This window comes from Typopeltis vanoorti, chromosome 12 (genome assembly GCF_054136105.1).
Source record: "Typopeltis vanoorti isolate ZY-2024b chromosome 12, IOZ_Tvanoo_1.0, whole genome shotgun sequence".
Classification (NCBI taxonomy): domain Eukaryota; kingdom Metazoa; phylum Arthropoda; class Arachnida; order Uropygi; family Thelyphonidae; genus Typopeltis; species Typopeltis vanoorti.
Window position 1 is genome coordinate 65,406,500 of NC_143560.1, and position 13,127 is coordinate 65,419,626.

At 36.9% G+C, this 13,127-nt stretch overlaps 1 protein-coding gene across 1 annotated transcript in view; it reads left to right on the plus strand.

Moving 5' to 3' along the window:
* The window catches only part of LOC150100847 (voltage-dependent calcium channel type A subunit alpha-1-like), a 1,659,894-nt gene that overhangs the window by 1,149,736 nt on the left and 497,031 nt on the right, over nucleotides 1–13,127 (plus strand). The window lies entirely within an intron of this gene.

Genomic DNA, 13,127 nt, shown 5'->3' on the forward strand with positions numbered 1-13,127 from the left:
GAGGTGATTGAACTCAAGCATCAAATTATAGGCCTATCTGTGTGTCAGGTGTTGTGGTTAAGTTGTTGGAGAAACTTGTGAGAACTAGGATCCAGAGTTGGGTTGACAACAATGGTATCATCTTTGATGGACAGCATGGATTTGCTAAAGGGAGGTCATGTTTTAGTAATCTACTTACTTATTACAATAAAGTGACTGCTTCCTCGGACAGAGGAGAAGGACACACAGTAATATACTTAGATTTCGCAAATGCTTTTGATAAAGTACCTCATGATAAATTGATGGTCAAACTAGAGCAGATGGGGTTGGATATTAGATTAGTGCATTGGATTGGAGATTGGCTATCTGATAGGTATCAACAAGTTGTGTATGGGGGAGCAATATCCAGGAAAAGAAAAGTCACTAGTGGAGTGCCTGAGGGGTCTGTTTTAGGGCCATTAATGTTTAACTTGTATATTAATGTTATAGGTGAAGATTTGGATGGAGATATGTTTGCAGATGGTGCAAAGTTGGGACGAACCATGAAGAGTAGTGAAGATGTTGTGGCCTTGCAAGAAGACTGGAGAGCAGATACGCTAACCTTAACCTCTCGGCCAACCAGCCTGCCTATAAATTTGCTGATTATTATTACGTGACAATTCTAAGGACTCATTGAGGGAGGGCTTACTCTACAACTCCCTGTCTCCCCCACTCAATCCACCAACTACATGAACTGCAACTACACCAACGCCGACTACCACCACTATTATTTTCACAGACAATCATAAACATCCATGCCCACGGCAGGATTCGAACCTGCAGCCTTTTGGCTGGAGAGCGGATATGCTAACCACCACTCGGCCAGCCAGACTATGAAATGTGTCTATGAAATAAGAAATGTGGAGAGCAAAATGTGAGTGGCCACGTTTCCATAAATCCTTCAAATACAGTATTGTAATTTTATTCATAATTATATTTATTCTGTAAAGTACATTCAATTAGCAATTTTCCATTATTACAATGACACTGCTTTTGCACATGCTATTCAAATTAGGCACGCTGTGTTTATCAGTATGATGCTGCACATTGCTCCAGTGACCATTCCACCGCATATGGATAAGTTCATTTTGATGCCATTATTAGCTTTGATATCACCTGCCAAATGAGGTCAGGTTTTCAGCTTTCTGTTGCTGTACACCCTAGACTTGAATCAATCCCCACAGGAAGAGGTCTATAATTGGAATAGATTAGGCAATTAAAGGGGCAAAAGAATTGATCTGATATGGCTCTTCTCTTTCAGACACATGATCTACATCAATAAAAGAATCACCAACATTGAGGAATCCTGTTGGTTCCCTATCAAAGTGTGGTGGCCCTCTGTTGTGTTGCATTCCCATTTGGCATCAAGTTACAAGCCACACTTCCTTTAAATAGCTAAATGTAGAAAATTCACTTCCTATGCCAATGGCAGTTGTGCCCTCTTTCCTTGCAAATTCTTAGGTGTAATTACTGTGTATTCTTGCTTTTTCACTTACCCAGATAGTAGTATTGCAACATCACCTGAAGATAAACCTGACCTCCTGGCATCATTCTTCTCATTAAACTCCTCCAGCATAAAAGGCAAAGGTAAATCACTTCCGTCTTTACGTGAAACATTGCAATTTCTCCCCAGAAGGGTTTCTACCAGAAAGACATTAGAAGATTCTTCATCAACTGAATACGAAAAACAGCTTCTGGTTCTGGTGGTATCTCGGCATTTTTACTCAAGAGATGTTGCTTCTGAACTAATACGTCTCTACTTCAGATTTTTTGTATTAATGCAAGTATTCTTCAGTATTACACTGTTCCTCTGTTATCTCACCTATCTTTACATAAACCTGCCCTTACTAACCTCACATCCTATTCATAGTTTTGCTGATGATAATACTACTTTCCTTTCATTTTACTCATATGAGAAACCTTGCAGCACTCAAACACCTCGAGCTCGAATATATTATTATTATTATTATTTCGGGCGACTCCAGGGAGTCCTTAGACTCATCGAGGGAGGCCCTAAACATCATGTCCACACAATTATACGACATTCTCACAGTATCTATCATACCTTACCTTGAACTCGTTCACCGTCATAGCACCCACAACAGACTCTGGCAGCTTATTTTCCACTCATTTACCACTCTAAAAGTAATGAACCCAGCTCTAACACCTCTGCTAACCACACTCTTGCCCAGCTTCCATAGGTATCCCCTAGTTCTCCCACCACTAGTCCTGATCTCAGAAATATCCTCTGAATTTATCCTATAGAATCCCTTTAGTAATTTGAATGTCTCAATCATATCTCCCCTTTTCCGCCTATCAACTAGTTTCTGCAACCCACAAATCTTCAACCTGTTCTCATATGGTTCCCATAGACCTGCTATCATTTAAGTCACTCGCCTCTGGATCCTCTCCACCTCCTACCCATCAAGAAGGAACCAAGGTGACCAGATCTGGGCATAGTAGTCGAGATGAGGTCTTATCAAGGCTCGGTACAAAGGTACAATAACTTGCTTGTCAAGGTATTTTTCAACAACCAAGTGAGTTGATGAGCTGATTTAGCTACTTTTGCAATGTGCCCCCTAAACTTCATCTCCATATCCACCAACACTCCCAAGTCCCTGGCCTCATCAATCTCCTGGAGTACAGTTCCACTAATGTGGTATACTGCTGCTAATCTTTTCGCCCCAAAATGGATAACCTTACATTTTGTCACATTAAACTGACATCCATTCTCCTTAGCCCAGAACTCCAATCTATCCAAGTCATCCTGCAAGATTTTGACATCTGCATTCACTATCGCCCTACCCAACTTTGCATCATCAGCGAACAAATGAACTGTTCCACTTAGATTCTTCCCTATATCGTTAATGAACAGATTAAACAGCAGTGGTCCAAGAACAGAACCCTGCGGCACACCACTAGTCACAGGCCATCTTTTGGTCTCTACTCCTGAATAAACTACTCTTTGATATCTCTCCATCAACCACCCACCTATCCATCTCACCAACCCTATATCCATTCCCATATGTTGTAGTTTACGGATTAGAATTCCATATGGTATACTGTCAAACGCCTTTTCCAGGTCCAGCAGTATCACTGTAAACCCATTACCCTTATCCAGTTCAGCCGTCATCCTGTTATAAAACTTGAGCAAGTTACTGAGGCATGATCTACCCTTCACAAAGCCATGCTGTCCTCTGTACAGTATCTCATTTTCATCAATCCATTCCTGTATTTTTCCCTTGACTACTTTCTCCAAGACCTTGACAACGACTCCTGATATGCTGATCGGTCGGTAATTTGCAACCATAGTCTTGGATCCTCCTTTATGCTGTGAAACTATTTTCCCCTCTTTCCACACCTTCCGGACTAAACCAGACCTGAGACTCAGTTTAAACAACATGGTCAAGGGCACTGATAATTCCTTAGCCGCTTCACGCAAGACCCGTGCCGGTATACCATCCAATCCTCCCACAGATGTATTCACATTAAGGTTCTGTAATAGACTATTCACCTCCACTTCATTCATCACAGTTCCCGTATAAACTAATGGTTCCTTCATTTCTTCAATGTCACCACCTGGATGATATACTTTTGCAAAATGCTGGCTCAGTAACTCCACTATATCGACTGATTCAGTGACCTCCTTACCATCGTCATTCCTTAAAAATCATTTTGCTGTGTACAGTTTTTTTCTGCTTGCAGCATATTGAAAGAACTGTTTGGGATTCTCTTTTGCTTGCATAGCTAGTTTCCTTTCATAATCCGCTTTTGCTTTTTATACCATACTCGTTACCCTTCTGGCCTGCACTTTATACCATTCGTGTGCCTGCAGGTCACCCCTTTCTTTAAATTCCCTCCACAGTTGTTTCTTTTTTTTGCAGCTCAAGCTTAATGGTGTTATTCATCCATTTAACCCCTACTTGTTTTACTATTCGACCCTAGGTATACAATCAGCCATAATCTCCTGTAAATGTTCCTTGACCACTTCCTATGCTCTATCGACATCCAGCCCTTGCAGTTGTACATGCCATGGCACTGATCCAAGCAATCTCCTAAGCTTGTCATACTTGCCAGCACGGTAATTCCACATATACCCTATCTTAATCGAAAATTCCACACCTTTAGCCACCTCCCAGGTTAAGATATTAGTGTCCTTATGATCACTCTCACCAATAGGTGGCAACATGGTCATATTCATTACAGTCAAATTCTGAGATGCTATTACCAGGTCAAGCACTCTCACACCCCTAGTATTTTCAATTATATGCTGTCTCAGATAGTTATCCCTTAATAATTGAATAAAATCCATTTCCTTCCTCACATGTGTCCTCTCCTCCTTCCAATCTATGTTGCCATAGTTGAAATCCCCCATAATAATTACCCTCCTTCCACTCATTTCATCAATTTGTTTATGCATACTATCTCCACCATCTATTCCATCACCTGGTCTATAACAGCACCCAACTGTATATTTTATTCTGCCAGTCTCAATCTCACACCAAATAGCCTCAAATTAGCTCCTTTCACTATCCTGCGATATAACTTCAGTTCTCCTTGGCTGCAGTTCATCAGCTATCATCCCTTCCCCCCATTTTATTCTCTCTGTTCCTCCTAAACACACTATAACCTACACAATCTATTCCACTAACTATATCATCTTCTGTCAGTCATGTTTCACTAATGCCAATAACCTGTGGCCAGGAAGAGCCAATCAAGGCCAAAAATTCTTCCTTCTTGTTCCTAATACTCCTGGCAATAGTATACATGAAATGCAGTGATCCCTTTGTCCCACCCCTATCTTGATGCGTTATTCTAAATGCCCCATTCCCATTTTTTTGTCCTTAGTGCTGGCTTGGGTACATTATATACATTCTTACACTCAACTGTCTCACTGATGTCTGCATATCCACTCTCCCCCCCCCCCCTCCTTGGTAGTTCTAGTTTCCCTGGTTCTGCACATCCATTTTCACTTCATTCAGTAACACTTTTTCCAGTCTTTGCACACCAAGTCCATTCAAATGCAGGCCATCCATCTTATAAGTCCTTTCGCCCATCGAACTCATTCCACACGTCCACGAATTCCACACCATCTGCATAACCTGCGCATAATGTCATTTGCGATTATGGCCCTCCTTCTAAACTCATACTGCGGCAACAGACTCACCATTCTACCTCTGTCACTCTTTTCTTTCGCTACCTTTAACAATACTTTCAAGTCCTCTCTCATAAAAAATTTATCACCTTTCAATTCATTCGTACCTGCCACAACTATTAATTCTTTCACCCTCTGTTTTTGCACTCTAATACTCTCACTTACATCCTTAAATTTCGCACTCAGTAAGTACGATTTAGTTACACTCCCATCTATCACTCTTCTTAATAACGAGTCACCATACAACATTCTTTCCTTCATTTCAGAAACTCTCCCACTCTTACGCTGTTTATTTATGTTAGCGAATCACTCTGGACAGAGTTTTGCAGGTGCTCTAATTGCCGCTGTGCAGTTTGTATCACTGTGCGCAACCTAGCGATCTCACTTCCTACTAATAATTCCTCATTTTTTTTATCATTCAAACCATTTTCTCTCTCTGTATAGTTGCTTTCACTCTTTCTTTGATCACTGCTCTCATTGCCATTTTGTACATCGCAATTCCCTATCAAGCCACTATTTTCACTCACATTCTGGCTTTCTTCAACCATAACTGTCTCACAACTTGACACATACTTCAACTCCTCACTTTGCTTACACTTTCTGCACATTCTCCCACCACTATCACTTTCAATCCAAACTCCAGCCTCATTCGGGAATGCATACATCCCACACACACATCACATTGGACAAACTCTCTCACATTATAGTTTTTGAACAATGGCATCGTATTTTTGGACACCATTATCTTACATCGCATTGGCGCCATATTCAAATCTATGAAACATATCGTTAAATACTAAATTAAATAACGGAATTCACACCAAAATCACACAGATACAACAAGTTACCAAAATTAGACAATATTACATTATGATTTTAACCTATATTCTAATTTTCACTCAAAATTATACTTAGCTTTTGGGAGCTCTCTGAAAACACAACCGACCGTCTAGCCCTCTAGCGGGCTCTAGGATATATCTGCAATCAGTCCCCTAACTTCTGATCTTCGTACCATCCTTTAGGTTTGATAACACGTAATAAACTTCAAGGCTTCTAAAGCACAAATTTGTCTGTTTTCTCAAAAAAAAAAAAAAAAAAAAAAAAGGCCTTAGCTCTTCTCCCCTAGGACATTGCCCAGGTTAAACAAGATTCCCATTGTTTTCATCAGAACCAGGTGAACAGTGAAAAGTCAGCTACCAGAACAAATCCCACTCATCATCAGCAACAACAAAAAAAATAGGTATTACTGAAAATAAGAAAAAAAAAAAAAAACTGGTGAGATCTTTATAAGCAACACATGCAAGATGGCAGTAACAACACATTCAGGCAGTAACAATCAGGTAAAAGAAGTAACTATAGTATTCAACACTAAATATAAGGATAATCTTGAATGGCAGACAATAACAAGCAGAGTGATGTGGGCAAATATCAGCATGAGGAACTAGACAATGAAACTTTTTTTGTGTGTCTACTAAGGAAGAAGGGAAGGAATTTTTGAGGCATTAGAGAAGGCAGCTGACACAACAAAAAAGGAAAAGTTGGTCATTGTTGGAAATCTAAACAGCAGAGTAGGAAATGATTATCAAAACATATGGAAATATTGTGGAAAAATTTGGAGAAAAAATCAAAGCTAATAATAATGGTAAGTACCTGCTGCATATCTCTTCAGGACATGGAATAGTTATTATTAACATCATGTCCCAACATAAAAGAGCCTCTGTAGCTCAGTTAGTATAGATGAACCCCTTTGGTCAGAAAGACCAAAAGGCTTCGTCTGGGTTTGATTCCCGTCAATGATGTAAGGAACCTTTATTTGGTCTCTTTCGATGAAAGGTGAGTTAGCCAGTCTCATACAAAGGTGGGGGGGGTTCACCTGGAAACTCGGGTTTTTTTCCTCCCCAGAACAGGCAAATTAGCTCCCATGAATGCACATGGATTACAGTCATGAATATATCCCAGTCATATGCGGTCCCAAGCCCAGATAAAATGGGGGGAGGAAGCAGTGGTGAACTATCCTGTAAAAATATCTCACCAGGAACACTTTGTGGGCAATGCTTACAAAGTCATCTAGGGTCGGAAATGACTGAAAGGGAAAAAACAACCACCAACAACACTAACATAAAAATGTGCACAATTCACATGGAGAGAAGATGCAAGAAATAACAAAAGTCTCATTGACCATGTTATTGTTGATAGCAATGTTTTCCCACTGATTCAGGATAAAATAATATACAAAGGATTTGAAATTGGAAGTGATAAACATTTAGTTTTGAGCAGGATAAAATTGAATTTCATATTATTATTATTATTATTATTTCTTCCAAGCCTCCATCCAGTCCAAAGACTCATCATGAGAGGTTGAGTCTCACAGACCACAACTATCATATCTTGCCTTGAACACATTCAGTGGTGGAGCACTCACTACCCACTCTGGCGGTGCATTCTACATGTTTACCACCTGCCAAGCAAAAAAATCTCTTTTTTACCTCTTTACTCGCATGACTTTTGTACAATTTCCAGGGATGACCGCTTGTTCTTGCATCATCCATTATCCTTTGCAAAAAATTCTGCTGTATCTAGTTGATAGGCAACTCTTACCAGCTTATTTGTCTCAATCATATCATCCCCCTACTCCTCCTTTCTGCCAAGTTCTGAAACTAGATTCCTTTGATCTGTCCTCATACTCAATATTTCAGAGTCCTGAGACAGTCTTAGTTATTCTCCTCTGCACTCTCTCCAATGTCTCTCTGTTACTAGTATAGCCAGGTGACCAGATCTGTGCACAGAAATCCAAATAAGACCTAATTAGCACTTTGTACAGTAGAGTGGAACTATCTTCTCCTTATCCTACATATCAGCATTCTTTGCATTACAGCAGCAACTTTTGAAACCCTTACAACATTCACAACGTGTCCCCTGCATTTCAGTTCCCTATTCACCAAGACCCATATCGCTTGCTTTCTCCATCTCCCGAAGTAAGGTTCTTCCAGTGTGGTAAACCTAATTCCATCGCTCTACACTTAGAAACATTGAAATTACATCCCCATTCTTCAGCCCAAATCACCAACCTATTCAAATCTTTTTTGTAACAACAACAACACATCAAAACTTGCTGACATTACTCTTCCAAATTTAGCATCATCAGCAAACAATATCCCCTTTCACAATATATCTCCTTTCACACTGTGAACTATATCATTGATATATATAGTTAAATAAGTGGTCCCAGGACAGAAACCTGTGGCACCCCACTTTCACCCTTTCTTGCAACACTGTGTCTCCATACACAACTTGCTGGCTACTATTAGTCAACCAGCCTCGTAACCCATCAGCCAAATGACTCTCCATCCCATAAGAATTGGAATATGACAAGTGGGGTGCCACAGAGTTCTGTTCTGGGATGACTGTTGTCTAACTTATATATATCAATGATATAGTTCACATGGTGTGAAAGGAGATATTCAGTTGATTGCTGAGTGTGTAAGAAAGTTTTAAAACAAATCAAAGGTGAGCAGCTCCTTCAGAGGTGAAATGTAGACTAAAATATACAAATACAATATTCAAGAAAAAATGAAAGAGTTTGAAAACCAACATCAAACCTTGGAGATTCACTGGCAAACTCTGAAGAAAACTGTGATTGATCAATAAATTAATCAATTTCTGTCCTTGAAGGGCAGAAAAATCACAACTCTATGTTGGACTCAGGAAGAGGCAGTCAAGAAAGAGACTAGAAAAGGAATCTGAGATTATAAAGGTTATGTGAAAAGTGAAAATATAAAGTGAAAATAAAGATATTTTAGATTTCTGGAGTAATTACTTTAAAAGATGGCTAAATGAAACAAGCAGTGACAAAAAACAGTTAACAGAATTGCAATCAGAAATACATATCAATTGTTGAATTTAAAAAAATCCATCAAAAACCTGAAATGTGGTAGGCAGATAGAGTAGGTGTTATTCAACCAGAAATGCTCAAATATGGAGGTTTTACAGGGGCTACAATGCATAATTCAGAATGACTAGTCAGAGGATCAAATTCTAAATGATTGGAATTTAGCATTCATAATACAGATCTATAAAAAAAAAGGGAATAAAACTGAATATGAGAATTGCAGAGGGATTTTCCTAGTGAGTGTTCAGGTAAGATTTATACAAGTATTCTTGAAAAAGGTTCAGAGAAATTGTGGAATGAAAAGTTTGGTGAATAACAAGCTGGATTCATGCCAAATAGAGATTGTCAGGATCAGGTTTTCAATTTAAGACAAATAGTTGAGAAATCATGGGAATATAACAAGGATCTGTGCTTAAGTTTTGTAGATCTGGAATTGGTATATGACGAGGTGCCAAGAGAAAAACTATTCAAAACATTAAAAACTATTTAAAACATTACAGTTATATGGTGTAAATGGGACATTATATCAAACAATACTTAGTCTATATTTTAGTTGTTAATCGGCAGTGTTAGAATTTGGTGAAAATTAAGCTGAATCCAGCTTAATTTTCACCAAGCTTTTCTTCCACAATTCTTTTCAACCATTTCTCAAGTATACTTGCATGAATCTTACCAGGAACACTCAGTAGGGAAATACCTCTGTAATTCTCACATTCAGTTTGATTTCCCTTTTTATATATGGGTACTATGAGAGCTCTATTCCAATCATTGGGAATTCGTCCCTCTGTCCAGGCCTTCTGAACTATGCAGTGCAGCCACTGTAAGACTTTTATACCACCATACTTCAGCATTTCTGGTCGAATATCATCTCCTCCTGCTGCTTTTCCACATTTCAAGCCTTTGATCGCTTTTTCTACTTCAAGTATGGATATGTATTCCTGACTGTATGCCTGTTGAGTGTTTTTTTACCACTGTGCTATCACTGCTTGTTTCATTTAGCAATTTTTCAAAGTAATTACTCCATACTTCAAGGATATCTTTTTCTCCCATTTTCATGTCGCCTCTTACTCCTTTTACAGCACTTTTTCCTCCATTTCTAAGATTCTTCAACAACCTCCAGAATATTTTGCCATCTTCTTGATATTTATTTTTTATGTTTTTACCAAAGTCCTCCCATGACCATTGTTTAGCTAGTTTTACACACTGTTTAGCTTCCTTACATTTGTCTCTGCATTCTCTAAGAGCACAAGCTGACTTATAAAGTCCTTTCTTTTAGAGTTATTACATGGTGATCAGCATTCATTTAAAATTTTTTTTAAATGAATGCTGATATGAAATGACTTATAAAGGCGATGAAAATAGCAAGGAAAGAGGCAAATATGGATATCAGAATAAATGGGGAAAATTGAATCAAGTAAAGACATTTAAATATCTAGGAAGTGTTATTAGCAGTGATGGAAGATGTAAAAGTGACATAAAAGCAAGAATAGCGATGGAAAGAGATACCTTTAATAGAAAATGGAATTTATTCAGAAGTAAAATGGATAGAAACCTAAAGAAAAGACGAATAAAATGTTATGTGTGGAGTGTTGCCCTCTATGCATCTGAAACTTGGACATTGAAGAAAGAAGAAATTAAGATTTTGGAAAGCGGATTTGAGATGTGGATTTGGAGAAGGAAGGAAAAAAATCAAATGGACAGATAAAATAACTAATGAAGAGGTCTTAAAAAGAGTAGAAGAAGTCTGTTAAGGAGGATAAAAAGAAGCAAGGGAAACTGGATCGGACATATTCTGAAAGGGAATGGAATCATCAGAGATGCCATCAAAGGAAAAAGAGATGGAAAAAGACCCAGAGGAAGAGTAAGAAAAACAATGCTAGATGACATGCTCAATGGAGACAGGTACACAACCTTGAAAGAGAAGGCTCAGAACAGAAGAGAGTGGAAGGAAAGTTTCTGCTACTAAAAGAAGAACCTGCTCAATTGCAGAATACTAAAGAAGAAGAAGAAGAATGTACAATTATTTTTCAGTGATGCACAGTTTGGGAAGTGTAATTAATGAACATTTCCAAGCAGGCTGATCAGAACAAGTTTTTTATAGGCAAATGAAAATGAATGCAATTTCAATGTTGCCAAGTGAAAACCACCGTGATCATGGTGGCTTCCAAAAATTTCCTTTTTTTATTGATTAAAACAAAAATGCAATAGATAATTGTGATATATGAATCTGCAACTTCAGATTGCATCTGGAGAAATATACAAAATTTAGGTATAATAAAAAGTGTATTACATTTATTTTACCTAGTTCATGTTAATAACAATATTTTTGATTGAGTTTAAAGTAAGTAATAAAACTTTGTGATAATAAATTTATGCAGGTGCAATCAATTGCACACATTGTAGGTCTGTATACATTTTTTTTTTTTTTAAGTGAAGATTCTTCCCATCTTCCTTTGGCCTGTCCATAGGACTAGCACAGTGTATTTTTTTAACTCTCCTCCTTCCATTATTGAAATTGTTATTGTATTTTTTTAGGGGGGGGGAAAAAGAAAGGTAATAAATAAATGAGTATAATCCAATCCTGTAATCTAAGTTTTTCTTTGTAACTTAAATACTTCATTAATAAGAATACTTTGCTTTTGTATACACCGAAAATATAAGACTTAACTTTTTTTTTTCATGTTATTGCTTTGTTGTATTAAATTTTCTTATTGGTTGTGAAGCAAAAACATCATTTTTGTTTAATCAAGTTTATTTGAATCATTTGTTAATTAACCTAAACTGTTCTTTCTGTTTGACATGAACATTTTGCATATCTGAATTATCCTAAGTGATTTTTTAGTTAATCCTTGATTCGCAGTTTTCAAAAATTATTTTTTAATTGGGGTACAACATTCAAAAATAAAGAATCTTATATACTTTAAAACATGCAAAACAAATTGCTCTTATATAAGAATACAAGAGTACAAGATGATTGAAAACATTTTATATTATTATCTAGCACAATTTTACATCGTATTAAAATAATAAAATTTTAAAACTTCAAAAATACTTGTTGTTCTGATTAACTTAATGCATAACAAGTTTAGTTTGCTGAATTAATTAAATCACTTACACTTTTTTTCCTGTTTCGTATCTAAAAATGTTAAATAGGATAATGTGAAAAATGGTCAGGGGTGAAAATCTCAGAACATCTTGACATGTGCCATCTTTTCTAACTTCAGCTTGAAATTTGAGATAATATCTCTCATATATAGCTATTATTTTTGAAATTTATATAGATACTTTCAAAAAAAAAAAAAAAAGATTTTCTCATCATTTTTCCCTTTTCTACCCTCCCCCTCTTCATTTTTGTTAGTTCTTGCTGTTCTCCTTTATCTTTTTGAATTTGCTCAAGTGTTATGCATATATATATATAAGTGTATATCTAAATGTTTTCTCTGTATTTGGTTTTCTTCCTACAACTTTTGCCCCTCCTTCTTGGCTCAATCTCCTATCAGGTTTTCGGCAATATCCACCTTGACCCAGATTCAGAAATCAATCGCCACAACAACTTCCAAACCTTCGTTCAGTCACTAATTCTGTTATTTAGGTGAGTTGATATTATTAGTTGCCAGTGATAATACGGTTTCATTACTATATGTATATATAAAAAAAAGCTTATGGTTTATCATGTGAAATGGTGGGATGCTTTTAGTAAATGGTAGGAAATATTTATTTTTATTTATAAATATTTATTTTATTCATTTTTAGTACTGTATATATACATTTTTAGTAAATCTTTGTCATTACCTGAAACGATTTGCAATAACAGGTATGTAGCATAATTTCATATTAAAACCAGAAATGTGATAAACAGTTTTCATTATATTTCTGTGTTTTTTTTAGCAGAAATATAGTAATGAAACTTCATGACTGAGCAAAGTATAATTACTTCTTCCACATTAGCCTATTCATTCATGTTGTTGTCTGCAGAATTACCTATAATAAAATGTATTAAATAGAAGTAGTATATCTCAAAATGTTTTGCCTTTTTTCCCTTCTATTTATATGTTTTGTAGAAAT